The sequence below is a fragment of the Micropterus salmoides genome, unplaced genomic scaffold, assembly GCF_014851395.1.
Source record: "Micropterus salmoides isolate LMB-PRFRI ecotype aquatic unplaced genomic scaffold, ASM1485139v1 Ms_hic_scaffold_1, whole genome shotgun sequence".
In the NCBI taxonomy this organism is placed as follows: Eukaryota; Metazoa; Chordata; class Actinopteri; order Centrarchiformes; family Centrarchidae; genus Micropterus; species Micropterus salmoides.
In genome coordinates, this window is record NW_024040040.1 from 39,526,657 (window position 1) to 39,539,877 (window position 13,221).

Consider the following 13,221-nt stretch of genomic DNA (forward strand, 5'->3'; position numbering starts at 1 on the left):
GTGAAAAAGTAGCTGCCTGCTCTGCAGCTGCCTGTTCTTTTTGGCTGGATGTGGATTTCGAGACGGCCGACTCCTCCAGATATTTGGCATGTTAGATATCTGGCTGGCATTGGCGATGTGTCAGAAATGTGTTGGGGAGTCGTTTTTATGCGTCGAGTAGTTCACACATAATGACTGGCGACCACCGATCGATCGCTGATTTACCCCTGATCACAGCCTGATGGTCACAGAGCTCACTAACCAGCAAATCAGGCTTATCATCGTATAGTGTGAACTAGGCTGAAGTGATTATAACAAAAACTTTGTTTTTAACTTTGTTATGGCAAGGCTAGCAGACCCAAGTGCAGGTCTAAGAAAGTGAGAAGTTCGATAAAAGAGGAATAGGCTATTTATTAGGTTAAAAGGATCATATATTGCAGGTGAAGAGCTAGGCAGAGTGAAAATTGATGCACGCCGAACCGGGTTGGTGGCTGCTGTACAAAGCAGGTGGAACCGTAGCTGAGAGCCCGAGCAGGTTCAGAGCAGAATCCGGGAAACATTTTAAAATGTAAGAAATTTGACTGTTTTGATCTGTAATGAAATTAAGCAATTGTAAAATTAATAAACGCCATAACTTTCACACTACTGCTGTCATCACTCAGTTTAAAGTGCTCCGTCACAGCAGGCAGCTTCATTTTGTTTTCCCTTTGATGTGGACTGGAGCGTTACGTTCATTGCTGTCAGCTGAGGTCAGGCATGCGAAAAAACGAGCCAACCCGCGGGAGGAGCGTGTGAGGCCGGCCATCCGCCCGCTCACAGAACCCTCTGCTCCTGCCGTCACACAGACCGCTGCAGCAACAACGGCAGAGGAAAACACAGCTGGAAGGTTTTCATACCGCTTATCTGTCTTTACATTCTGAGTAATGTTGAAACGTTTTAACTTAAATAAAGAGACAGCTGTTTGTGGGTCGCTGGTTTGTGTGTCGCATTGAACATTATGTCGCGGCAGTTGTGTGTGGCGTTGCTATGACGACCAGCTACATTGAGGGGTAATATTTCTGGGTACTATCTGCAATGGAAAACAGAGCACGGACGAACCGAGTTGAGTTCGTACTGGTGATGGAAAAACGCCATAAAAGTCACCCAATAAATCATTGTTTAAAGTTCTGTTCATGCTCAACATCTAGAAAATGCACATAGGCTTAAAACACAGTCAAGTCCTTCAAAGTCAAAAACAATAGAAGCTCATTTCTTTCCAGTAACAAGCAAACAAGGTCATATATAGTATCATATCAGAATTAATATACAGATGTGAATATGCATGCTAAAAAAGTTCATTTGGCAGATTGATATTCACCCACGTCCTTCCAGAATTCCAACGATGGCTATGATCCTCTGTAGTGGCTCTCACCAGGCCTTGTCCTGAAAAATAGATAAGATGTATCATGCTTGTAAAATTCCTACACATCAACGTATTGTTTTCCATTTACACACAATGGTAACTTTGCCTTCTACCCTCACAGCATCGCCAGAGCAGAGCCATTAGGTTGCCGCTTAATCAGAATCAGAAAGCTTTATTGTCATTGAACGTAGTTCAACGAGATTTGCTCCGCTGTTAATTTTATGCCCTGATATCAGCAGCATTTCATGTCTTAATGCACTCTGGCTAAACTTTTAGCACCTTCTTCAGATTAGGCTGTTAGCGGGTAACATTAGCTAATTCACTGTAGTGCTGTATTTGGGCGTGTATAAACCCTGTGATTAACCAGGCAACCGTCTGTGTGAGCTGAATGCCAAAGATGATCCAGACTTTCTGGCCTAAAAGCTAAAGTTAATGTGATGCTAACTGCAATAGCATATTTGAGCACTAGGCTACTCACACCTTGCTGCTTTTTTCCCCATTTGAAAACTGAAGATGTGTATTAGCCCACTGATTACATAACAGCAATAAACCAGCTGGATTTCCATACAGTCCTCACCTTGTGTTCATTGAGACCCATGTCCCTGTGGGTTTCAGCCCCTCTGCAATCAGCAGTCTTGCCTGCGAACTCCTTTGCCGCTTCCCTCTTAGCTTCCAGGGCATCAGCCTATCCTGTTCTCAGCCATCTGGTGCACCAGCAACAGAGAGTTTAACTTCACCCGGGCTATTCAGACTGTAGAGCAGGTTCAGAGGCTGGCTGTGGGAGAGCTTTCTGGTCTGTTGGTTCTGCCCTCACCACCTGATCCTTGGCCTCTTGATCCTTGTCAAACTGAACACAGAATATGAACCATAACATGGGTGAGAAAGATGTGGTAAAGCACAGCTCATAACGTATGATATTGTATGTTAGACATCTCTTTAGCTTTCATTGACTCCTTGATCTGCAAATTTTCGGTATCCTTCTTAAGTTTTGCTTGAATAGGGATTATAAAATTAGGATGAGATTTGAACAGTACATTGTTGCACATTCATAGATTTGTTTACTGCTGAATTGTGACCGCCGCTACTAAAAATTCCCACACCTATTATTATATTAATGCGCTACTAATTTTCGCTTGTACACTGTGCGAGCACAGTAACACTCAACCCTTGGCTCCCTTCCTCTGCTCGATCTTCAAAGAACATCTACGTGACAGGTGCTGTTATAACAGCAGCGTAACTCTGAATCAGGAGGTGCGTAGCGAGTGTTTGATCGTCCGAGCGGTAGAAAGTGACGGTGAGCGCGAGCGGAGGAAAATATTATGTCAGTAAATGTGCTGTGTTAGTTACAGCGTGTCAGCTTCTCAAAAAATCTGTTTGTTGTTTCCCACCTGCTGGAAAAGTGAAGCCTGTCTGCGCTAGAAAACATCTCCCCTCCCCTTCAGACTGCCAGCTGAGCAGGAACGCTTCTACAGCAGGCTACATCTTTTGGCTGCTATGTAACTCAACATTAGCTCAATTTATAGAAAGAAACTGGAAGCTGTATTTTATTACTACCTTCTTGTCCAATGTTGAGAACATCAGGTAAAAACTTAGACTAAACTGGTGTAGCCTACAGCTGTGTCCTGTAGCCTACAGACAGGTAGGCTCCATCCCACATTATTTTTCAGTTTTCAAATGAGTCTGAAAAAGTGGTTGTTAGGAAAAGAAAGGACGGTGGTGACTGGGGGACCTGATGTTATTAAAGCAAGTAAGTGATGCAAACTAGTTCTTTTTAGCTATTTAATTTTAGCTTTACCTTCAGTGAACGCTGAATGTCGATATCCTGCGGGACGTTACCCGGACTGTCTGCTTCCAAACGAGCTTGACGTTATGACGTATCTCGACGAAGTAAAACATTGTCATTGGTCGAAGTCGCCTCTGCGCAGTATGAATCATCCAATGAGGGTACAGCATTCAAATATTTGAATATTCGCGCACTTTCCTGATTTCTGTAGCACAGAGACTAAAGAGACTATTTTAAATTTCTGTATTTTCACTCATTTTAAAGTTTTACATCCCTTCACCCCCTGATTATCAAATATGTAGTTGATGCTACAGAAACATTTGTTGAACTGTTCAGTCCTAACATCACTTCTCAATCTTTCATACATTGCTCAATTATTGCAAAATTGTAAAAATATAACACCATTGGAAAGCTTTATTCAACTTGTGGTCTCCCTTTTGTTTAGTCCCCTCATATAACCTCAGCCTATGAAAAGCTCCCCATAAAGCTATTATGTTTTTTTACAGCCTTTATGAAATCCCATATATTTTCTCAAATAAGTAGACGGTATGTGTAATATGACATAAAAGGACAAGCACACACAACTGGGAAATGCAGGAGACATGATGAAGAAGGGACATCACAGTAGGCATGACCTAAAGGAGGGGACACACGGGCAGCAGCCATAAACTGTATATGAAAAGGCAGAAGCACACAATTCAAGATTTATTATATCCCAATACAGGATATTATCAAGCAACATCTGACACTACACTTAACACTGTGGGACAGGCAGACATTTAAATGCATTAATGTAACACCTTAATGAAACATACTTTGCCTGGGTCATATGTGCATGAAGCCTGTATAGCCATTGTCTTTGTAAATTGCAGATGTTGATCAGATCACAGAGGTTCTGTCAGGCCCAAGTAAGGCGTTTGAAGTACTGGTGTGCATGAACATTCACATGTTCCACACCCCATAGGAGGAAAATTCATATCTACAGATGGTTTGAGCTGTGTTGGAACAGACATCAGAAGCCAAAGTGGACACAGTATAATTTTTAGTCCAACATCTGAAATAGGCTGTAGACTTGGGGGATCGTGAACCCATGGCCTCCAAGAAAGTGGAATGAGGTAGATAGATCCTCCCTAACGACTGTGAACCCGAAGATGGTGACTGCTAACATGTTAGGATAGTAGTGATGCAAGAGGTTTATTCATTACTCTATTACAATCTCTTCAAATTCTAACATTGATTAATCCAAAGAGCACTTGCTGGTGTGTCGTCTAGTTGAGCTGTGGAGTGGCTGAGGCGATACAGTGATGGTGTTCAGGCTAGTTGTAGGCTCATACAGTGCTTTAAGATGTATGGCTGGTCCTACCTGTCACAGTGCCTCTGTTAAATTAAATACAAGTCTAACTCCTTGGAGTTGGCACTTATATGTGGTGCTTTCAGAGGTAAAACACTAACACACACATATTTACACACAGTAGGCCTACATATGAGACCACGTGCTGAAGTGTGTGGTGGGAGAAGGAGGTGGGGGGGGCAGTATACATAATTCTCAAATACTTAAAGTCCATCTAATCGCACTATCTGTGTAAAATATGAAAGTGTTGTTTAATCACAACAGTGAATTAGGGTTGTCATTAAAGCATATGGCCGAACCACCCAGATACTGTGTTCTGCTTGAGGTATCTAACTGTTAAAGGGAGTGGTGGGAATTGTTGGGTTTCTGGTAATAATATTCTAGACCCGCTCTATATGAATAGTGCAACGAGATTACCTTTGTTATGAATTGAGGCTAAATAAAACTGATTAGATTGAGTACTTGTTAAGGCAAAAGTTTTTTGCAATCCGCCATTAACTAAGAAGAAGAAGAGTACTTGTTACATCCAGAAGGTGGCAGTGTTGCAGCGCCAGCTGCCGTTAAACCGAAAGAAGGAGAAGAAGATTTCAGCCAGCACATGTGCGATGTCACTTGACTGCTTCTTCTGAGTTAATTTTGGCGGACAAGTTGCTGGTGGTCTTCGTTTTTGGAAGTTGTAAGAGGTAAGGACCTGTTCTTTTTACCCGTAACTGTTTTTTGTATAATTTTCATACTGAGCATGATTGTATTTTGTGTTTGTGATAGAAGGCGTCCTGCATTTTTCGGGTGTATAATGTTAACAGTTAGGTTAACTAGCCCAGGGAGGTGGTTCTTGGACATGTGTTAGCTAGCTAACATTGCTGCATGACCCAGGTTGATCGGCTTTTATCCCGCCGAGCCTGCCAATCCGTGAACACTTGAACCCTCTGCTGTTGATATCAACACTGTTTACAGGCGCTTCAACACCTCAGCCTGTGCTGTGGTGTCCATAGAGAAAGCTGTTTTTACATGTCTGTGTTTAAGCTCTTAAGCTTTAGCTCTTCATAGGCTGCTTTTGTAACACAGTGTCTTTGGTTTGGAGAGATTAGTTTTACTCTTGTGTTCCTGTCTATACTTTCACATATCAGGCTTGTTTTACTGGTCATAATAAATGCAAAAGTTACGTTTTTGCATGATTAAAAACAGATAACGTTAATTTTAATTGTTAACAAACAGATATTTTGGACTTGTATTCAGCCAATGGTTTGAAGTGTTTATGAGCTTCAGTGAGTCACTATTAGCCTAAAGCTGTGCAAGCTATCTGTTATTATAAATGGGGGGGAAAGGGCATCACAGAGTAGACATGGCGTTTAGGTCAGTGTAATGCTACAAATTACGAAAGTGTGCCTCTTTTTCTGTCTGAATTTCCAAATTATTTCATCCTCTTCCCTTTCCCAGGTAAAGGAGAGTGCATAAGGCTGCTCTTCAACTACCAATAATATGTTGTACTTGTGGAATATGTTTCTAGGTGGAAATTCTGAGGATTTCTACTGTTCCACTGCCTCAAAGTTCGTAGACACACTTCCAATCTCCTCAGTGTGTTGAAGAAGAAATTAGGCTCTGCAGGAAGGGAACTTTGCATACTTTTGGCCCACAGGTATGTTTTGCAATTGGTAGAAATTATAGAATAATAAGTTGATGTTGACTCGTCTCTTCTGACACGTATAGAGAGTAGTAAACAGTCAGAAACCCAAAACATCTGTGTATGCACCCTGATGAGTATACTATTGGGATTTGATTGTTGCTCACAAAGCCTAAACAGCAACACTTGTGCCACTTTCAAACAAATATTTTTTATTGTTTGCAGTTGCCTCACTATTTAAACACACATCAATGACCAGAGCTATATTTAGGGATCGGATATATTGACATTTGGAATGAGCAACAGAAAGTTTGCTTCTCAAAATACAATGCGCTTGTTAAACAGGTGTATTGGTGACATACTGGCTTTTTACTCGCTAAGGTTTTTACCTGCGGCCTCTCTGCTGGCCATTAAGTTGGCTCTGTGTTTGCGTCTATGTGGAGACGCTCAGCCCTGACACAGAAAGCAGGGCACAGGCTTCACCGTGATAATAACATAATTTATTTGACAGCAAGGTTTCTTTTGTTATGATTTCAACACAGACTTGTTCACAATGTAGTAATGGGGGAGGGTGTACCTCCCTGGACATGTTCATAGCAAGTTTATTGTGTCCTTTCAGAGTTTAAGAAATCAAAGATGTAGGACACATACCATTAACATCACTGGGCATGTGAGAATGTGTAGTATGTGTGTATGTGCAGTCCTTAAGTATTTCTGTATTGTTTTTGTCTCTCTAGCAACTGTTGAAAAGAGGAGGGAGATCATCCTCAGGGCAATTGGTTTCTACCTTATGAAGACCCAAACATCCTCTTTAAAGAACACCCGGTTGGTAATTTCAGTAGTTACTACCTGCATTAAACCAAACGGCTACAGTTGTGGTCAAAAGTTTACATACGCTTGTAAACAACATGTATTTCATGACAGTTAAAACCAAATGCCATCAAATACATGAAAATGAATTGTGATTTTTCCTGAAATAAAGAAACAAAAAACAGACAGCTTGTTACATCCCTGGCTTGTCTAGGGGTGGGGGACTAACAAAGAGATAAATAAACCGGGTGGAAAAACAAAGGATGACCCAAAATGTGTCAAGTTAATGTAATTATTCTAAGTTAGTAACAAAAAAGGTGTTTTAACAACTGAAGGTGATCTCTGCTCACATTAGAGACGATATGGGGTTTGTTATGTAAAGTAAATTAATTAAGATATTTAGCGGAAAATATGCAACACAATACAGAGTCTCTACGGCTCCCACCGCGCTGGTGAGGCATATGTGGAGATCGACGCTCCTCATCACACCGGCTTCTAGCTGGTCGTGAACACGGGGCCGATGGCTGCCTCCGCAGAGTCACCAGACGCACGGCGTGAGTAATTAAGATCGGCATCCAGCAGATCACGTCTCGCTACGGACCACACAATAAACCACACAGTAAGTCAACCACACTGTAAGCCACACAATAAGTCACACAGTCTAACGCGAGCAACCACGGAAGACTGAGCCTGAGAGCTCTTCACTGGCTCAGCTTATGTGCCCCACTGATTGCCGCTGATCAGCTCCAGCTGCGGGATTTACGCAGCGCCAGGCTCAGGGCCCAGGTACACACCTGCAGAAAAGAGACAAGCACAACCCACAGACCTCACGGGTCGTAACACAGCTGTTTGAATAACGGCTGCTACTAAACTTTCACATGATCAACAAAATCAATATGCAACTAACGTTAATGATTTTCGCCCGCACACTGTGCAGCACGGTGGCACATAGCTAACGTCCTCTCCTCCTTCACAGGACAGCTACGTGACAGGTGGCAGTAGGTGACGGTGAAAATGAGCAGAGGAAAATATGAGTGCTACATTTTAGTCTGGCTGTAAATGTACAGTGTAGGTTACAGTTTGTCCGTATTGACATAGATGAGGGGGGCAGAATAATAGAAACAGTAAAAGTAAAGATTTATGGCAGAGCTGTTAGATTGCAGTAGACTGCATGCCCTCCAAATAAAGTGCTTGGTGAGGTATATTAAATAATACACAATTGGATCTAATATTTAATTCACCAGCACTACTTCATCTTGTAATTTTTAAACACATAGCACTGTATCATGCTATTTTTGTTCAATCATTACATAAAGGACACCTGAAATGCAAACATTACTCTTTAGAATTCTGCAAAATCTGTTTGTGACTTCATAATTTGTTTTTCTACTTTCTTTCTGTCCTATGTAAAGGATCTGATGCTACAGCCGTTCCGAGGGAGCTTGGACAAGTTATCTTTACAGCATCCGTGTTGAGGGAGGTGATGCTACCGCTCCTCCAGCTGATGTTGGGATAGTCACCGAGGGTGCTGAAGTTCTGCATGACTTGGGAGACATCGCCTCTACACGTGCACTCTTAATAGGTGTAATTATGCACTGAAGCTCAGTTATCCTCAGAACCTTAAAGCCTTCTTTGAGGTACTTCACAAGTGATTCTTTCAACTAGATGCTAGCAAACTCTCAACCAAGGTACAGATGCTCAAGAACAAACTCTATGAATGAGCCATTGATTTGGAGGCTGTGTTCTGTGGAATTGGCAGAATTCTAAGCAGTGCATCATCAAAATTGTTGACAACTAAACATTATTTTGCAAACTTTTCAACACTTTATAGTGCTGATAATTTTACTGTATTATTTTTTTCACCAGTTGCACCAAAATGATATTGATGTGTTGGTGAATAAAGTCCATAACAAAATTCAGTTGAAATGAATTTGTGTGGGACCAGTTGACAAACATTTGATTTGTGTCAATCTAATTTGGAAAAAAATTTTTACTACTCCAAATAAAATATTGAAAGGTAAGCTTAAATATATTGTTGATCAGAAGTTTTTTTAGTTGGATCAATTGACATTCATTGTGTTACTCTTATACAAGTTCATTACATTTTTTTGCTTTTAACTAACCTAAAACAATTTTGTGGAATCTGTTGAAAAAATAAATATAATTAAAATCAAAGCTTCAGTTTTTTTGAGTGAACCAAGATGGGACAACAAATACACCTTTTATGACCATTTGATTTTGATATATAGCCTAACACCAGTAAGCTGTGCATCAAGACCTAAAGAGAATAGGTCTTTTTAGCCTCAAATGGCCTATGAAAGTAAACTCCATACATTAATGGGAAAAGTTTGTAGATATATTGGATAATTGCTTGTAATTACTATAAAAGTATGTTTATTTGAAGTAAACCCCATACATTAATGATAAAGGTCTGTAGATATATTGAATAGTTGCTTTTAATCACTATAAAAGTATGTTTATTCAAAGTAAACTCCATATATTAATGGGAAAAGTTCGTAGATATATTGGATAGTTGCTTGTAATTACTGTCAAATATTGTTTATATAAAGTAATCTCTATAAAAATATGGTTTTGCAAGCTATTATCATGTGATCTTTGTTATTCCACAGTTTAAAAACTAAATAACAGGAAGTTACTATTAATAGATTGGATAATCCCATAAAATAAAAGCCTAAAGCTTTCAAGATACTGTTATTGAGTTTTAAAGCACGGTATTTTAAGGAATTAAATCTAAAAATCTGTACTTTGACAAGGAGTTCTTGTGGATGGAATAGATAATCTTATGAATTTACCAAAGAATACTGTGTAAAAACAGCAGACACTTTTTAACTGTGTAATTTTAAGGTATTTCTGCAATATTTTTCAGTTTATATGCAGATTTATACATTTGTTTAACATTTTACAGACATTTTTTAAATGAGATTTTCTTTTCATTTTACAGCAGTTGGACTGTAAAAATACAGACAATGTTTACAGTAAATATCTGTATTTAAAAACAGAATTATTCTGTAGAATAATTTAAGGTTCTTTACTGTAATTTTACGGTAAGTGTTTGGCAACTTTTGCTGCCAGACTTTTTACCGTTATTTTACGATTGTTTTTTTACATTTATTTACCTTAAATTTAAAGTTTCACAGTAAAAAACAGAAAGTTGTCTTAATTTTAAATATGTGAATTTCTTTGTCTTTTTACATAGAATTCAATGTAATTTTACATTCAGGGCAATTAAGCAATCTGTAAAAAAAAGTATAATTTCTTATTATATGAATATACAGATTATAACTTATTTTATGATTAATGTTTTTAATAAAAGTATTTTTCTGTATTTTCTACTAAAATCTATTCTAATACCTGGCGTGCATGGCTGCCTAACTATTACTGTTAACAGCTATATTTAAACCAGGATTAGCAGCTAAACTAGGCAAGTAATCAGGTACCTATGAGGTGTTCATTTAAAAACACAATTACATATATACTTTTACTTTTACTGAGCTGGGCTCAGTAAAAGATGCCTTTAAACAAATCCAAATCTTCCACACCCACAGGTCACATATTCTGTAGAAGCAAGAAAGAAACAATATGGTTTAGCAAGGGGCAAGACAACATTTAGGAGGTATTTACTGACCATCAAATAGCGCCATCCTAAAGCCACACGGTTCATCCTTCAACTCTGGAGCGTGTCCTGTATGCTTATCAGTAACTACTTAGCCAGCTAAAAAGACACAACATTGAAATAAAACGTCACTGGTGTTATTAGGCTCGCCACTTTAGCTACAAATGTTCAAACTGAACGAACATATTGAATCACAATTGTCACTTAACTAATCAGCAGCTTTCAGCGGTGGAGCTCCACTCAACGGTGACTGAGAACACCATTGTCAGCTTGTAATTACTTGTTTAAAAGTAGGGCTGTCCCCGACTAACGATTTACGTAGTCGAATCAGAATCGTCAAGTCCTGCCCATAGTCGGCAGATAGTCGAATCCTGTGTGTGTTTTTGTGCAGGGCGATTGCGAGCACGTGGGGGGATTACACATGGTAGTTCCGCTTTAATCTTGAGGAGCTCAGAGCTGCAGCCTCTTTTCCAACAACTTACACTGTAAATTTTCAGCTAAACTGAGGCTTTTTGAAGACCCTTTTACTCTCACTCTCTCTTTCTTGCCTGTCATTCAACGGTCTTGTGCAGACTTTTACGTGCGTTAGTGCTGCGGACAACGGCATGCACGTCGCGGTTCCCCGCGGGTCTATTTCAAGTAGCCGGCTATTTAAAAACTATAAAATATTCTTTATGTGGTTCATCAATGGTGATAAATTATCCGAAAGTCCCGTGAGGTGCGAACAACTCGGCACAACAACGTGAAGCTGGGGCTTGGCCTCTTCAGCAAGAGTTCCTCCACTGCCACTGCACAAATACACGCTATGCTTACACATGTGCACTGACAACCCAAGTTTAGAGTTAGAATTTTGGATTTATTCACGCACTTCAAAAACATTTAGTGAAAGTTTTTATTCTTTTTACAAGTTTATTTACAGCATTAAACATTGAAATGTATATTGTAATAGGCTGTATATTAACTTATTGGGAGAAAACTGGTAGTTCTATGTAAAATCAGACGTTGAGCACCCCCATATAGCCAGAATGGCATGATCCTTGTTTCACTGCGATGCTTCGACTGTGAGATTGACAGTCGAATCAGGCTCCGCCCATCGAAGCATTGACTATTCGGGGTCAGCCCTATTTAAAAGCTAACTAAAAGGCCACGAAAACCTCAGAAATGATCATGAAGTGATAACTTTGCTGTGAGTGTGAATGACGATGCGTTCACTTCGCTTAGAAAATACCTGAACGAGCTATTTTTTTACTTCATTCAAAGATTCGTTGTCACTGACTGTGACAACGAATCTTTGAATGAAGTAAAAAAATGTTTCAAATCAGCAAAGTGACCCTGGATTTCCAGCATGGTTGAAGTGGATAACTTTCTTCATCAAGGTTTGCATTGTATGAAAAGGTAAAAAATTACACATACATAAAGGTCCTCCATCATGTAGCTTTCTTAGAAGAAGAATAAATTTAACCCAAATACAATACAAGCTGGGAATAAACTAATTAGCTAACAGTGTTTCTGTATACGTTCTGAAAGGGTTCTAAATTTAAAGAGTAACTTAACACCGGATGAAAATGTTTAACTTCTCACATTGCAGCAGTGATGTAGATGTGTACTCCAGGGTGTGTCAGTACATTCTTACATCACTGTTGGGTATGGTTACAGGTGCAAGACAGATCTGTTGCTTTTCGTTGTTGATTTAAATCTAAAATATTTATGTGAATACACTGGGTTAATGATAAGGGATTCCTTTATTTAATTAAATTGAATGTGTGGAATATAATGTAAGAAAAAACAGTCAGTAGCTCCCTTTCTTCATTTAATTTAAATGAGGTATGATATGTTATAAATATGCTAAGCCCATAGACCCTTTAAGTGGCTGGTGTTGTGTAATAAAGGCATGTGTAATCACACCAGCCTCTGTTGTGACTTGGATGGTGGCTTCACCATTTCTACCAGTGGCGTCATGTATTTTCTGTTAACCATATCACCACACAGGACAAAGACGGCCTTGAAAACTCTCAAACGCACACATACAAATTGCTCCGCTGTGTTTTTTTATTGTTTTTTTTATACACACTGCACAAGGACAAACAGTGTCTTCTATCTCCATCACTGACACAATGCAGGCAATCACTCCATACCACTTGACTCTGATGGGCTGCCTGTGACTAGACAGCACCCCACACATCAAACAGAAGTGCGATGATTACTAGTTACTCAGCCAGCCAAGTGTGGGCTGTGGAGCTATGATTTGACCCCCAAAAAAAAGCACAATTTAGGGGGAAATTAAAGACACGGCTGCTGTTGATGCAATAATCAGAAGTTGTCTGCTGACGACATGAGACAACAGCTGTACCCAACCTGCACACATGCACACACATTCAAATAGTCACATTGTTTTAGTCAAAGACAGTAAAACATGCCAACAGACTTTTAAAAAAGATTTGTGCACCACCATATATTCTCAAAGGGCCTTGTGTCCCTCTATCCCAAAAGACATCTCTGTTACGGAACTGAAAGTGGACATTTTGTCACATGTGTACAAACTGGTAGGTGGCTCTGAATAAATGGTGATTATTTGTTGCCACTTAGCAGCTCCTTCTTTGCATGTGAGGTGAGCTTGTAATGCTGTTGCTAGGAGCCATCA

The 13,221-nt window shown here is 39.7% G+C and overlaps 1 long non-coding RNA gene across 1 annotated transcript; it reads left to right on the plus strand.

Annotated features, from left to right (window-relative positions):
* The first annotated feature begins 5,095 nt into the window (after window positions 1-5,095).
* On the plus strand, window positions 5,096-9,121 carry LOC119909051. Its single transcript, XR_005445368.1, has 3 exons — window positions 5,096-5,198; window positions 6,023-6,151; window positions 6,874-9,121. It is a non-coding gene; the product is annotated as an uncharacterized LOC119909051 (long non-coding RNA).
* Window positions 9,122-13,221: the final 4,100 nt, after the last annotated feature.